At 38.2% G+C, this 17,374-nt stretch overlaps 1 pseudogene; it reads right to left on the bottom strand.

Moving 5' to 3' along the window:
* Positions 1 to 2,348: 2,348 nt before the first annotated feature.
* Positions 2,349 to 3,326, bottom strand: LOC129521062 (40S ribosomal protein S3a-like; annotated as a pseudogene).
* Between the last annotated feature and the right edge of the window lie 14,048 nt (positions 3,327 to 17,374).

The following is a 17,374-nucleotide window of genomic DNA, read 5'->3' as shown; positions in this document are numbered from 1 at the left end:
ATTTGTGGATATTGAGCCACAAATGGAAACTTGGAAACAGGAATAAATCACACTTGGTAGTGGAGAATAATCCTTTTAATGTACTATTGGAGGGATCCCTGGGTGGCACAGCGGTTTACCGCCTGCCTTTGGCCCAGGGCGCGATCCTGGAGACCCGAGTTTGAATCCCACGTCGGGCTCCCGGTGCATGGAGCCTGCTTCTCCCTCTGCCTGTGTCTCTGCCTCTCTCTCTCTCTCTCTCTCTGTGACTATCATAAATAAATAAATAATAATAAAAATGTACTATTGGATCCTATTGGCTAGTATCTTGGTGAGAACTTCCGCATCCATGTTCACAAGGGATATTGGTCTATAACTGTCCTTTGTAGTGGGGTCTCTGTCTGGTTTGGGGACCAAGGTCATGTTGACCTCATAGAATGAGTTTGGAAGTTTTCCTTTCTTCCAGCTTTTTGAAACAGTTTTAGAAAAATAATTCTTCTTTAAATGTTTGGTAGATTTCTGCCAGGAGGGCATCCAGCCCTGGATTCTTGTTTGTTGGGAGATTTTTGATGACTACTCCAATTTCTTTGCTGGTTAGGGGTTCAAATCCACATTTTTATGGTTTAAGTGAAGTGGTTTAGATCTAAGAGTGAATTTGTTTACGTTGAGGAGGCTGTTTCAGAATAATGTCAACAAAGTTGTGTCATTGAGTGCTTATCAATATGAATATATGAAAGATCAACTATGATGTAATGGACATTGAAACTTTAAATATCAAAAATTTGTGAGAATGTGACAGTGTTCAGTCTGGGGACGGCTACCCTTTGCTAATGGAAATAGTTCTCCAAAGACCTATGGACATAAGCTACTGCTGCGGCAAGCCTAATCCTTCTAAAAGTGGTGAAGATTTGCCTGTACAAACCCCTTTGTTCAGCTAGCATTGTGCTCTAGCAATAAGAGACTTGTGTGTGTGTGTGTGTGTGTGTGTGTGTGTGTGTGTGTGTGTTGGCAACTGGACATGAGCTCTTGGTCAGCTAAGCCAATACCCAGAAAGGAACCAAGTCACAGAAAAATATATCTCAACTCAATTTGGACTTTATTTTTTTTTCCATCATCCCCATACCTGGAACAGTAGTGTAATTAATCTATCATTGGCTTGAGGTATATTATCCGTTTATTAAGAGATATTATCCTGTATGTTATCAGCACATGAAATATTATTATTACAAATTTAATCCCCTCAGTGAATCTGTATTAAATAAATTATTGGCAATGATAATCTTGGTCTCTGAGCATAAGTTTGCCATGAACAAAACACTTACTCTTTGTTTTTCAAATACCCTTGTATTTAGAAGTTCACTGAATGTAACAATAATGAAAATGACAATGAAAGAATACAGTGATGACTTACTAAAATAGATTTTTTTCTAATAATCAGTACATAAAGATATATTATCATCCTGGCCCATTAAGTTACTAAATAGCCAATAACATTTTTATTGAATAAGTTCTCCCTAAAAATAAATAAATGAATAAATAAGTTCTCTATCTAACAAAAAACAAAATTGCTGAAAAACTTATATAAGTTCTTGAATCCTAATTCAGAAACACTGATTTCAAAATGCCAAAGTGATCATAACTCCTATGACAATATTTGGAGATAGAGGGATGAAGATAGGAGCTCATATTGTGAACAAGAAGGAATCATCAGGTAAAAAAACCTGGAAACTCTTCTTTCTGACCCCTTTTGCCTGAGTTAAATACAGGATCTTTGGCAGAGGATCGAGGAACAGGATGGGCAGGAGTTCTGGTCCTTACTTTTTTCCTCACTTTTCTCCATGAGCTGCAAATTGGTGGAAGGAAAGGGGCATCAGTACATAGTTTATTGTTCCTGATGTCCCAGGATGCACAATAGCTGACCCAGAGGGTGGCTTTCTCCCCCCCAAGACTGGACCTCCAGTTCCCCAGCTAGAGGCAGAGTGCTCCTCAGTGGCAGTGGCAGGGTGAGTCACTGAGCATCTCCTGGGGGCCACAGTTTGAATTACAGCTGGATGTGTCTGTGCCACAGGCGCGCCATGCCTTTAAGCCTGGAGCAGAACTTCTCTGAGACATGTTACAAAATACCTGCTGACTGAAGACCAGTAAGTAAGGCTTCGGTCCTTTGGTGCACTTCCATCACCTCCAACTGGAGCACCATCTTTTCATTAGACCAAACGGTACATTTACTATATTTTGCTCAAATTATCATTAGTTATAGCATTAACTTGTTAGGCATTAGCAGGGAGGAACTAAAATAGTATCCTGCTATACCTTCTTTTTTGTTTTTTTTCACAAATAAGAATTTTTTGTCACCATTTAATGTCTGAATTTTAAACAGATTCTTGGATTGGTGGCTTATATCCATCAGCTTCTTCCACTTTAGCACCAGTCTCATCCCCAGTAGCTTATCCAGAACTACTACCTTCACCATGAAGCTCCATGAGTTTTCTCAATTCAAATTTGGGCTTCTTCAGCATTTTGCTTTTCTAACGAAAGACATTATGGAGTGGATAAATAGACTGACAGCTTCTTCTATATCTTTTCCGATGCTGTCTGGAATCAATTCATTGATGACTTCTTTCAAGTCATTTGTCAGCCCCTCTCAGGCCATGATTTCCATCATCTTCTTCCGAATTTGGCGGACCTGTTGGTGCTGAGCATGAGAGGTCTTCTGAATCTGATTATTGGGTTCTTTTTAGTAAGTCCAACACAAAATAGATGAAGCAAATACCCATTGGTAGTCTTTGCATCAACATGAGCTTCAATCATGGAGCTTTTGACCATGGAGCACATTTTGTCACGGGTAAGATCCGTGATATGGAAATTAGTCAGGCAGTTTTTGCCCTGCACATCCTGAGCGATTAGTTTGAATTTTCTAAATGCAAGTTCATCGTTCTGCAGATTAGCAAGGCTTCCTTCAAAAATACAACCCTTGTGGGCAGCCCAGGTGCCTCAGTGGTTTAAGTGACACCTTCAGCCCAGGGCCTGATCCTGGAGACCCAGGTTCGAGTTCCACGTCAGGCTCCCCGCGTGGAGCCTGCTTCTCCCTCTGCCTGTGTCTCTGTCTCTCTCTGTGTGTCTCTCATGAATAAATACATAAAATCTTTAGAAAAAATATAACCCTTGAGATCATAGATGCAATTTTGGTTCCTTGAGTTCTTGTGACTAGTGTTTTTCCAATATTTCATATAGAACATAGCTGGTGCCTTCACATCATACCAATCTTTCTTAGAAAATGGGTCAACCACTTTCTTCTTGGCTTCCTTTTTGCCACCTTTCATAAGGCTCCTGTTCTTACCGACACCCATGGTGCTGCTCTGGGAGCCAAAAGGGCCTATTCCTTCTCTGATGGAGACTACAAAATGCCTTTTTGTCCTTTTCATCTCATCCTTGAATTGTTAGCCACAATGTGGCTGCCATGTGGGCATTGATGCCCACTTTCTTTATTACTTGGGGATCTGTTTTTTTTTAAAGATTCATTCATTCATTCATTTTTTTCATTCATTTGTTCATTAATGAGAGACACAGAGAGAGGCAGAGACACAGGCACAGGGAGAAGCAGGTTCCCGGCAGGGTGCCCGACCTGGGACTGGATCCTAAGACCCTGGGATCACACCCTGAGCTGAAGGCAGGCACTCGACCACTGAGCCATCCAGGCATCCCAATTACCTGGGGATCTTATCATGCTTCCTATTCATTAGAATGTTTGATATTCCAGATAGTCAGTACCGGGTCTCGCTGCTAACCTCCACGCTCAGCTCTTTCACTGTCCCTGCTCAACATTTGGTCTCTCAGCTTGGTGCTGTGTGCCTGGCATTTGTTCCTTTCCTTTTATAACCCTGTGAATTGCATATGCATACCTAGAGGCCTGCTAGCAACAGACCTATTTTGACAGAACAATAGAATAAATAAATTCACTTTTGAGTTCTTTATATCATACTTAATGCGTGGGCTTAATGTTGATGCAGGAGCAAAATCCCAGACAGGCACCTCTCTGGAATTTGATGTCTATGAAAAATGAAGACTGTGGCTTAGTGGAGGCGGTAAAGTAAGGGGAGGGTGCAGAGCCTGCAAGAGGAGAGGCCGGCTTGAGAAGATGGGACTGGAGCGAGGGCTTGGAGAAGACACCGGTCACCTGCAGTCTGTGACACAATGAGATGGAGCCTGCAGCTTCTAGGATGGTGGAGCCTTGGAGGAAGGGCAGTGTCCCTATAAAATGCCTACAATTGCACACTGTCCAGCAAGGCAGCCTAGCCCACCAAGCGGCACTCCCCTGGCTAAGATAAACAGAACAGAGACAAAAGACTCTCAGGAGATGTTCCCTTCTTCTTCAGTGGGCAGATCAACATAGTCCAAGCAGCAGAAATATGTGCAAGAAGGAATATCCATAATCTGAGCTAGTGGGGACTGGAAGTGCATATCTGCACATACATCGATTAACAAAGTTTAGCTACTTTCCAGAAAAAAGAAAATCATGGCCTGTACTGGGTAGATTGTTTTGTCAGGCATGTGCTACACCCATTTGCTTTCAAATATAATCATTTTGTTACTGTTGCTGTGAGCTGGCCTTAGAAGTAGGCATCATTTAATATTTAATAAAATATTCCCCCTCCCGTGGTTACTTTTCAGTGATATTTTGGTAAGAAATTTTATCTACAAGAGCACTTCTGAGAGAGACGTTTAATTCAACTGCTTCTACTTCAGGCTGTGGTCTTTTTTATCTGGAAACTCCTAAAAAAATACCTGAGTTTGAGATATTATTTACTACATTGTAATATTAATGTAATATAGTTATGTCAGGGCACCTGGGGGGCTCAGTTGCTTGAACATTGGGCTCTTAATCTTGGCTCAGGTCTTAGTCTCAGGGTTGTGAGTTCAAGCCCCGTGTTGGGCTCTATACTGGGAACGGAGCCTACTTAAAAGATAAAAATAAATACATAAATACATAAATAAAATTGTGTCAACCTTGCATGCCACACCTGTGTTCTTTTTTAAAAGGATTTATTTATTTGAGGGAGAGAGAGAGAGAGAGAATCTAGAGCCGACTCCCCGCAGAGTGTAAAGTCTGAGGTGAGGCTCAGTCTCACGTCCTAGAGATAATGACCTGAGCCTAAATCAAGAGTTAGTTAGATACTGAACGATGGAGTCACCCAGATTGCCCCAACCAGCTCTGTGTTCTTAATTCACAAGAGCCTCTTGTTATTTTCCATTTTTATATATTATTAAATGTATAGTTTTATTTGTATTACAAAGAAAGGCATTAATTTAATATTTCCTAAAGCCGTATCTTATTGTCTGCTAACTGCTTAGAAAAATTACATATGTATTTAATCTAAATATAAATTAATGTAGAATATATTAATATAATATCCATTTAATTATATATACAATTTTGTATTCGCTATGCCTATATCTATGATTGATAATCTCCTACCTTATTGAATTTGTGTGATTCTAATAAAGGTGCAGGCAAAAAATTATGCGAAAACATTTTAACTGACTTTTTTACTTATTCTATTTTGGGTTCATCATCAAATCAAGCAGAAGGTGCAGAGACTTCCATACAACCCTGCCTTCACATATGTACAGCCTCACTCTCTCCCAAAATCCTTCATTAGAGTTGTACATCTGTTACACATGAGAACCTGCACTGACATATTATTATCAGCCAAAGCCCATAGTTTACATTAAGGTTCATACTTGGCTTTGTACATTCTCTGGGTTTGGGCAACCGTGTACCAACATGTATGAACCATTATTGTACCATACAGAGTAGTTTCAGTACTCTAAAAATCCTCTGTGTCCGAGTCATAGCTCCCTCCCCAGGGACCCCTGGCAACTACTGATTCTTTTCCTGTCTCTGTAGTCTTGTCATACAGTTGGAATCATTAGGTCTGCACTCCTTCCCAAACTACTTTTAACACTTAGCAATATGTATCAATACACACGTACTTAGTAATATGAAATCTCCATGTCTTTTCATGGCTTGAAGCATATTTATTTTAGCACTGAACAATATTCCACTGACTGGATGTACTACAGTTTATCCATCCACTGAAGGACATATTGCTTGCTTCCCCGTTTTGGCAATGATGAATAAAGCTGCTATAAACCTCTGTGTGTAGGGTTTTGCGTGGACAAAGGTTTTCAACTCTTTTGGGTAAATACTAAGGAGCACAATTTTATGGGAAGGTATGTTTAGCTTTATGAGAAACCACCAAACTGTCTTCCAAGATGGCTGTACCATTTTGCATTCCCAACAATGATGAATACGAGTTGCTCCCCATCTTTACCAGTGTTTGGTGTGGTTAGTGTTTTGGATTTTGGTCACTCTAATAGGCAGGTCTTGGTATCTCATCATTGTTTTAATTTTCAGTTCCCTGATGATATATGCTGTTGAACATCCTTTCATATGCATATTTGACATCCATATATCTATTTTGGTGAGTTGTCTGTTCAAATCTGAGGTCATTTTTAAATTCAGTTGTTTCTTTTCACATTGTTGGATTTTAAGAGCTCTGTGCATATTTTCCCTATCAGTTCTTTCTTACATATGTCTTTTGCAAATATTTCCCCTCAAACTTGGGGCTTTTCTTCTCATTATCTTGACAATATATTTTGCAGAGCACAAGTTTTAAATTTTAATGACATTCAGCTTATCGATTATTTCTTTCATGAATTTGCCTTTGTAATTACAAAAGCAATAACACTTAGCAATATGTATCAATACACGCAATACCCAAGGTCATCTAGATTCTTTTCTGTTATCTTCTGAGTTCTGTAGTTCTACATTTTATATCTAGGTCTATGATTATTTTGAGTTAACTTTTGTGAAGGGTATAAGTTGTGTCCAAATTCATTTTTCACAGGCACATGTCCAGTTGCTCCAGCACTATTGGCTGAAAAGACTATCTTTATTCCTTTACACTGCCTTTGCTCCTTTGTCAAATATCAGTTGCCCATATTTATGTGGGTCTAATTCTGGGCTCTCTATTCTGTTCCATTGATATACTCACCTATTCTTTCACCAATACCATACTGTCTTAATTACGGCAGCTTTATGTTAAGTTTGACATCATGTAGTTTCAATCCTCTGACTTTGTTCTTCTTCAATATTGTATTGGCTATTCTGGGTCTTTTTCTTCTCTATGTAATGTAGAATTAGTTATCAGTACCAACAAAGTAACTTGCTGAAATTTTGATTGACATTGAATTAAATCTATAGATCTAATTGGTAAGAACTGATATCTTGAGTCTGCTTATCCATGAACACAGAATATTTCTCTACTTATTAAGCTCTTTGTCAGTATCTTTCATTTTATAGTATTATAGTTTTCATCTTATAGTTTTATAGTTTTGTTCATATAGACCTTATATATGTATTGTTAGGTTTATACATAAATATTTCCTTTTGGGGGAGTGCCTATGTAAATGGTATTGTGTTTTTTTTTTCATATTGTACTGTTCATTGTTGGTGCATAAGAAAGTGGTCTCCAGGAGCTTTTCATTGATTATTTTGGATTTTCTATATAGACAATCAGGTCCCCTCAGAACAAAGAGTTTTTATTTCTTCATCTTCAATCTGTGTATCTTTTATTTCCTTTCCCTGTCTTATTGCATTAGTCAAGACTTCCAGAAGGATGTTGAAAAGCAGTGGTGGTGACAGGGGACAGTCTTGCCTTTGCTCAGGTCTCAGTGGGAAAGTTTCAAGTTTTTCACCATTAAGTATGATGTTAGCTTTAAGTATTTTGTAGGTGTTCTCTATCAAGTTGAGGAAGCCCCCCCTCCTTCCTACTTTGCTGAGAGTCTGTATCATGATTTTTTTCAAATGCTTTTTTTCTGTATTATTGATATGCTCATGTGATTTTTCTTCTTTAGCCTATTGATGTGACCGTTGATTTTTGAATGTTGAATGAGCCTTGCATAGTCAGGATAAATCCCACTTGGTCATTGTGTGCGATTTATATACACTGTTGAATTTTATTTGCTAATATTTTGTTGGGGATTCCTACATCTATGCTCATAAGATATATTGACCTATAGTTTTCTTGTAATGTCTTTGTTTTGGTGTTAGGGTAATGGTAACTTCATAGAATGAAGTGGGGAATATTCCCTCTGCTGAGATTGTAGAAAACTGATATAATTTCACCTGTAAATGTTTAGTAGGATTCACAATGAACCTATCTGAGCCTGGTGTTTTGTTTTTGGGAAGGTTATTAATTATTATTTCTATTTCATTAATAGATATAGGCCTATTCAGATCGTCTATGTCTTCTTGTTGGGTTTTGACAGACTTTGTCTTTCAAAAAATTGGTCTGTTTCATTCAGGTTATCATATTTGTGGGCACAGAGTTGATTATAATATTCTTTTATTATCTTATAATGCTCTCCACTGTTCAAAATGTCTCATTTGGGGATAGTTTTTACAGTTACTGAGGCTATTATTAAATTTAATCAATACTGTTTTCTAATCTCATACATTCCTTGCAAAATTGCAGTGAATAAAAACACACTAAGTACACAATATAAGAAAGAATTAGAGCATTTAGCCATTTCCCTTTATTCCATAAAATGACAGAAACATGAAGGCGACATTAGGGTGTTAATAATGGTCCTTATGTCACTCATCAACAAATATTTCTATTTTCCTGTTTGATGAAAGTTTGTAGTTAATAAACCTGGTTTAAGAGTCAGCAGATTATTTGCTTGGATTTTCTCTTTCTCAGGTTTCCCATAGAAAGGAAATAGCAAAGAATTCTTCCCTGTAGCCAAGTGTTATTGTTTTAAATGATATGAGAAATTATAAAGAAAGGGTTGTTTTTTCTCATATACTTCATGTCATTCATTAAATGGCACATGCCTGATAACCATAAAATTGTATAGAGGACACTCTTATTTCTCCACAGTTTTTATTGAATAGCTAAGTATTAAAACCACTATTGCAAAAACTTAATTTTTTTCTTATGTATCAAAACAATGAGGTATTTTCATAACGCCAAATAATTCTCTTTGCCTATTTTCATTTGTTCCCTGAAATATTTCTTAGCCTTCAGTAGGGAGTATATTGAAGAAAAACCTAGATTATAGTTTCAGATCTTGAAGTTGATACATCTTGTAAAATAGTTGACAAAACTATTGGTCATGATTTCTTCCCTATTTATGGGGTCATTTCAGGACAAGAGCCAGAGAAATCAGGAAACATCAGGGAGAAAGATCAGTAGTAATGACATTAAAGAAAGTCCTTCTGGGAAGTAATATTAAGACAATAAACCCCAATTAATTGGAAAAATTCTTATAACTGGGTTTCCAAGGATGTTAAATCTTCCATTAAAATATTTTTTTACATCAGCTTTAAAATAATATTCTACAATTTTAGAGCATTGCACATTTCACAGCACTATAGAAATGAGACAATCACCTTTGTTCCACAGCACATGTATGCACACGTGTGCACACCCATACATACGTATATCACACATATTACATACAGGTTTTTCCCCACATCCCCCTTCCTCCCCTAGTGAATAATACTGGCTGTCTTGAATACTACAAACCTACAGCCTTCAAGTTTAACTACATGTGGGGAGAGAACTCTTGACCTTACATAGCAGCACTGTGCAACAGAATTTTCCGTGTTGATGGAAACATTATATAGATGTGCTTCAAGACTGTAGCTGCTAGCTTCATGTGCCTATTGGGTATGTGGAATGTGGTCAGTAGGACAGGAATAGAATTTTTAATTTTATTTAATTACCTTAATTTAAAGTAAAATTTATACAGTGGCATGTAGCTAGTAGCTACCATACTGACAGAAAAATTTATAGACTCTAGACTTCTGTTCCCTTTGATTTCCCCAGGAGTGAGTTTCTGCTTTACTGCTCTATCACTGCTGTGCTTTACTCACTACTCTTTAGATTAGCTCAGGGAGTTTTAAACAAATCAACTTTTTAGCATCACTCTGATTATTTTATTGTTAATCCAAGGTTCAAAATAATTGCTGTAGCTGAAGTGTGGACTCACAAATCTTTCCTTGTCTCTATTAGTACAGGTACAACCATTTAAACTAGAAGTTTTTCAAAGCTTTGCTATAGCAGGATGGGAATAGGCCCAGGGGATATATCCATCCCAATCAGTAATTCCCAAAATGTGTTCAGTGGGACACTAGATCCATAGGATGCTAGTAGAAGTTTTGTTATCAATTAGTCTGGGATATTTGTGGTAAAAGAAGTCAAATGATTTTCTTTACTGTAGGATTTCATAGAGAGTATAACTGCTAGTGTGTTAGGAAATTCTAAGAAGGATAAGTTGTGCCAAGATTGCTTTTCTCCCAATTTACTTGCTCAAGATGTTCTGTGGGCCATTCTTCTAGAGTAGTGTTTTGCCAATTAGACTTTGGAAAACAACAATATTGATAAAGTGGTTTATGAAGTAAAGATATTCTCCTATTGCCAACATTGGAAGATCAAAGTTGATCTTCCTACGGGAACTGGCAAATTTATTTATTATATTTATACCAGTTTCTTTTTAGCTGGCTGTATCAGTAGACATTGTGTGATATTCAAATTCTTGGTTTCAAGTGAGGTCTCGAGAGTCAGATGGCCCAAATTCTAATATTGCTCCTACCATCTTTAAGAACTGTGAAGAATCTGAAATTTTGCTTTCCTTGTAAGCTAACAAGTTAGACACAGGGTCATAGATGCTGGCAGAAGGATTAAACCCTTTAATCACAAACGGATTTATTATGCAAGGCACAGCAGGCATCATGAACTCCCGGTTCATATCGGTTCCTCTTGACCCCAAGTACCATGAGTGTTATACACAAAGGCCCAAGTGGATGCTACATGCAAAATATCCTGTATCAGAATGAGGCACTGAGAGCATAGGAGGCCTTTATCTTATGAGTGGTCGTTGTGATACATGCCCAGTCTTTGCCCTGTAGAGAGACGTTATCTTTGTTTTCCTAGGCTGAAAACAAATCTGCCTTCCTCTCTGTAGGAAGACTATTATATTTCTACCTTCCAAGCCTGTTTGCTACACTGTCATCGTTGAATAAATAGTCTAGAACAAAAACTATCAACACTTCTCCACAAAAAGTATGGAAATTCAGAAGACTGATGGAGAATTGTTTTCTGACATTATTCACTAGCTGATTTACATCTCTAAGTTTCAATGAAAGTAACAATTGAAGTAAAAAATCACGTCCCCCTCAGTGAATTAAATGAGATTTTCCAATACTAGTAAATAAAACTCAGCTTAGCAAATAAATAAACAAATAAATTTATAAATAAATTTATTTCTGTAAAATTTTACAAGGCAGTTTGGTGCTCAGTCTTCCAATTTTGTTTAACAGTTTTAATTTATTTATTATCAAATAATTATATTATTTACATTTTTATCAAAGATAAACTGTTGTTTTCCTGTTCTGTAAAAACTCCAATTCAGAAACCCACTTTTCTTCCTTTTTTCTTTCCATTGTTTCCCAGATATGATCCAAAATCCTGAGACCTTCCATGTAGCTCTGACATCAAAAAGATGTATCTTGCCTAGAGTTTTCAGAACTCATCCATTGTGGTTTTATCTAATTTTTGAAATCCCCAATTGTTCTCAGATATCAAAATCTATTGTGTATTAGTCCATGAAAATGCAAGATGAAGCCATGAGTTAAGAATCACAAGTGGTCTTCAGAAGCTAAAAAGGGCAAGGAAATGAATTCTCCCCTAGAATTTCAGAAGGAACACAGCAGTGTTGATATTTTAATTTTAGGACTTCCGACCTCTAGAACTGTAAGATAATAAATTTGGATTGCTTTAAGCTGCAAAATTTGTGGTAATTTGTTAGAGTAGCCATAGGAAATTAATATTGCATGTTTGTTTGTAAGCCCTGTCCAAGGGCATGATAATAATAGGGTAGCTGGGCTTTAAAAAAAAAATTCTCCAATTTTGTCCTTTATTTTCAGCTTACATTCCATATTCCATAAAGGAGAGGTAGAGAAGAAGCAAAGAATCCAGATATCTTCAACTTTAAACTCTATTGTGACAGACAAGAAGATAATCCATTCAGATCCTGTTCAAAGTAGGACTGGTGGAAAGGGCTGTTCTTGGTACAACGTGGCAGTCCAATTATTGAAATACTCACTGGTAGTGTGCTCTGTTGGCCTGAGGGAGAAGACTACCCTGGTCAGTGCCATGATTCAAACATTTGAAATATACAAGGTAAATAATAGACGTAAGAACTGAGGAATTAGATGTTGTTACTAAATTGAGTTGATGCTTTAGCTAAATAATGAAAAGTTGAAAGCAAATACCTAAGAACTGGAAATTTAGTGTGAGGAACAGAGAATTTGGAAACAAAAAGGAGCCTTATCACATGCAGCTGGCAAACGGAAAAAGGTGAATGGAAGCTTAACAAACCCTATATTAATTTTATATAATTGTGCTTTTAATAAAAAGAATGTGTATTTCCATAAGTTTACATGCAGGAGTGTACAATATTGTGTGTTTGTGTGTGTGCATCTAAGGCACACAGCCAACTTTGAATCTGCTATTTTTAATAAGAAATATTTGATATGATCATGACCATGAAAATTGGGCCTACTATAGCAATAAAAAGTCTCAACAAAACTATGAAATGTGAAAAAAAGAAAAGAAGCTACCAAAGTGGCTGAACATTAAAAATCATCAAATGTTGAACTGAGGTAGGTCTGTTAACCCAAATTCAGGACCCTATTTAGGAAAACCCAGGACCTGACACGTGGTTTTGGAATATTGATGTAGATGTCTCTGAAGATTTTCACTCCTTGGATTTGTCCGGACCACCTGAGCCTAAAAAATTGCTCTATCCACCCACACTCTTGTTAAGAGTTAGTGCTTGTTTCAGGATGAAAATACAGATTTTTCTTTTTGTTCTCACAAGGCCCCTTCCAGAAATGCCACCATCTTTTTCCCTGCAGGCCTATAATTACAGTGAAGTAGCTGCATATCTCAGCTAAGCCATGCTGGGACTAATAGGGCAGCAAAGATATTACCCTAAAGTAACTGCTAGAATGAGAAAGCATTTATCACTAGGAACAGTGAGTCAGGAATCTGAGGATGCTGGTTCAAAGGAACTAGAACGGAAGCCTGGAAAAAGGGCAGTTTGTTGACTTGGGGCACTAGCTTGGTATATAGTATTTTATTTCATGACCCCTAGGGCATGACGCAAACTTGGTGCTAGGACCAGGCCTAGAACCTTAGAAAACATAATGGCCACAATGAGTGAGATTAAAATGCCTAAATTGCCAGAGCAGAAAATAAGGGATTAAAGGCCGGGGAAAGTGGACATACTGGAATGAATATACCAAATGAGGTCTGAAGATTACGTGAGGTCACTCAGAGAATTATGAGAACATTCAGAGATTTATGTTCCATGACCTTAAAGATACACCATTCACCCAAGGCTATCAGAAATACACTCGTGAGAAAAATACTTAGTAACAGGCCTCATTAAGAACTTCAGTTACAGCTTCCCACAGTCAGGTCATGTCAGGGCTGATGGGAGAGAGGCTGTCTCAGAACTTGCTGAAAATAATGGGAATGGTGATATGGTCTCCAAGCAATAGGAGGTAAGTGGTAGTGTTGAACCACCGAAAACCAGCGGGTTGTATACATCATAAAGACAGACAAATTTGGAACGGTCCCCTTGGGTAAGGGCATCCAACACATAAAGAATCATGAAGATGTTTCAAAGACAACAAGGGTCCAATAAATGACAGCCAGCAAAGGTACCACTTCAGTGGTGTGTGCGCGTGCGTGTGTGTGTGTGTGTGTGTGTGTGTGTGTAGATGATGAACACAAAGCTGAAAGTAGTCACTCCAATAAAAATACCTTGCCAGTTTCCAAATCTAGATAGATTTTCAAATCGCAGCCAGAACCTACTGCCTGAACAGATGACCTGATGATCTGCAGAGGAAACCCTGAAATACCATAGCCAGTATAATAATCCCTCCAGTCCTTCCTCAAAGGGATCTATGGCTACTCATGTGGATGACTCTATGCTGGGCTCAGAGGAATAAACAGACTTTCAAGATTATTGGACACAGGGTTTAGTTGACATTGATACTTGAGGACTTCAAGCATTATCATAAGCCCCTCTTAGAGTAGGAGCATTTGACGAAGTGCCAAATGGTGAATTAAGTTTTGGCTCAATTCTAGTTTACCATAGGTCATGTAGGACTGTCAATCCAAGCACTGTTCCCAGATGTTGTTTTTTTTTTTTTTAATAAATTAATTATTTTTTATATTTTTTTTAATTTTTATTTATTTATGATAATCACACACACACACAGAGAGAGAGAGGCAGAGACATAGGTAGAGGGAGAAGCAGGCTCCATGCACCGGGAGCCCGATGTGGGATTCGATCCTGGGTCTCCAGGATCGCGCCCTGGGCCAAAGGCAGGCGCCAAACCGCTGCGCCACCCAGGGATCCCCCAGATGTTGTTTTTTAAAGAATAACACCGTTCACAGTTTTAGTAATGCCCACATTGGCTCTTTGGGCAATGGCATAAGAGCTATCATAGCAACGGAGGCCAAATGGAAGCCTCTGAAACTGCATGCCCCTCCAGTCAGGGGAGAATAGTACTGCCTTTTGGGAGTGAGAGGAAAAATAAAGATGAATGCACTAAAGATCCAAGAAAACAAAGGAAGCGATTTTTATTAAATGTCTACTTAATTTACCAGTCTGGCCCCGCCCAAATTGAATAGATCCTGGAATATCAGTTTAGACTACTAAAAGTTCAATTAAATAGTAGGATCAATCACAGCTACCACATCGGATAAAGGTATTGTTACTAGGGCATATGAATACAGCTTCAGGTACATAATATGCAGTCAGTTTTTTAAGGCTTTCTAGTCCATCCCAATCAAGAAAGGAAATCAGAAATCATCCACACTCACATAGAATGCACCACAATATCGACTGGATTTTGCCCCATGGCTAACCATTCTATTCTCTATCTTCTATCTATCACAGAAAGATGTAGATTATCTGAACATTTCATAGAATATCATGATTGATTACAATGATGGTCTGCTGATTAGGCAGGATGAGCCAGAGGTAGCTATCTGATCTGGTCAAATTACATGTGCTTCCAAGGTTGGGAGGTAAACCCCACAAAGAATTACAAATTGAATGCTTTAGCCACAAATAAAAAAAAAAATTAGAGGTCCAATGACCAGGGATATGCCAATACTTCCCCATTCCAAGCAAAAGACAAATTACTTCCTCTTACACCCATTACCTACTAAAAACAACACCCAATGCTAGGAAAGTCTCTTAAATTCTATAGATAACATGCTCCACACCTAGGAATAATCTACTGACCCAGACAAAGGATTACATGAGAGGCTGCAAGTGTGAACAGGATCTGGAACAGGAAAGGTCTTGGCACCAGGTCCATACTGCAGTGCAGATAGTTCTGACACTCAGACAATCCAGTTTACCATATTGCTGGAGGTTACAGTGGTGGAAGACGCAATGTGGACTTTATGGCAAGCTTCAGTGGAAATCATAGGCCCCTCAGTTTCTGGAGTAAGGCCATGTCATCTCTATTAGAGAATTACATATGTTTTTAAAAAGAGTAACTTGGCATACTGCTGGACCTTGGTAGAGATGGAATGTTGACCATAAAAAAAACAAAGAAACTACTTTATAATGAAGAACATGAGGATGGAGTTCCATGAATTTGGAAACCATAGGCTAAATTCAACATCAACAAGGTGGTACAATGAGAACATCAGAATTTCCTGGTATAGGGGTAGCTGAGGTAGCATCTCAGGGTCAATACCTGAATGAATTGGGTAAACAATTATAATTGTGTTGCTATAACAAGTACAGCAACTCTGGCCTTAAAAATATATGGTTACCAAGCACTCAGAATGTTAAGGAATGGGAATTTGGGTCATACCATGAGGTAATCCACCAAGATCAATAGAGGTGATACCTCAGGGTGATCAATTGTGGATAATGATGAACACCAATTGCAACCTCAAGACCAACTGCAGAGAAGTCTCCAGTCTCCCCCATTCCAGGTTTCTCCCCAGAATTAGGTCCCACCAGGCAGCCCAGGGGGCTCAGTGGTTTAGCGCCACCATCACCCCAGAGCATGATCCTGGAGACCCAGAATCAAATCCCATGTCAGGCTCCCTGTATGGAGCCTGCTTCTCCCTTTGCCTGTGTCTCTTCCTCTCTCTCTCTCTCCATTCTGTGTTTCTCTTGAATAAATAAAAACTTAAAAAAAAAAGGAAACAAAGAGGCCCCACCGATGTTTAAAAAAGCTGCTCCCTGAACCTATGTGGCAAAGTGAAGCTACATAATTCAAAAGGTGGACTGTACAGACATGGAGATGAGACATTCAGATCCCCCTGTGAGAGAGAATTTGCTGCCCACTTTTGATGAGTGTGACTGACAGCCTCTAGCTCTTTGCTCATACAAGGCTCACCTTAGATTTTAAGGTAAAGTCCTATATGTTCCAGAATGGCCTTCAATCAATGATGGTGCAAGGTCTTGGGCAAGAGTGTAGCCATTTTTTCTCCACACAGGACTCCTCGAATGCATAGGCTTTGCTCTGTTGGTCCATGCTAGCTTAGCAAAGACTCTGTAGGGTCAGCAACCAGGTCTGACAACTACCCATAACCCAACCTGCCTCCTCTTTCCTTCCACAGGTATTTCTCACCTATGAGAAATAAATCTTTCACATACCTAACTTCAGCTTGGCAACCACTTTCCAGAAAACTCAGCCTGCTTCAACTAGTTAATCTCCATACTTGTTCTATGTAATTAAGGAGAGATCTTGCAGAGAATTATCCTAATATCATCATATTGCAACTAGGTTAGTAGGAAGCCACGATGTGGGAGTCGCAACTGCGACATGCAGTTGTCTAATTATGGGGGCCAAATCCACATTCTAGTATGGAATAGGCATGTGTATGTACGTGTGTGTATTTGTGTGTATGTGTGTATGCACAGAAAGAAACAGAGTGAAAGAGAGATGATAAAGTAAAATATTTTAGTAAGCCTCATGATGTATTATCATATTGTCAAAAGAGGATAAAAAATAACAAAAGAAGGATTTATGATTGAATAATCAAGCTATTAGTTTTCAACTTGCTAGGTAAGATAGTCATAATCTCATAGCTTTGTATCAACAGCTGTCTTTGAGTACAGAAGAGAAAAAATAGTGCTCATGATTAACACCTACAAATTGAGAGAAGTGCAAATTTAAAGCACAGCAAATACAGGAAAAGAAATATATTCTGATTTTAACTTGATTCCATGAATCATTTTGAATAGAAATTTATAATTTCCAAATAGTTGAAATACA

This window comes from Nyctereutes procyonoides, unplaced genomic scaffold (assembly GCF_905146905.1).
Source record: "Nyctereutes procyonoides isolate TBG_1078 unplaced genomic scaffold, NYPRO_anot_genome, whole genome shotgun sequence".
NCBI lineage: Eukaryota > Metazoa > Chordata > Mammalia > Carnivora > Canidae > Nyctereutes > Nyctereutes procyonoides.
The sequence above is the reverse complement of the archived record's forward strand: the minus strand, read 5'-3'. Positions and strand labels throughout refer to the sequence as shown.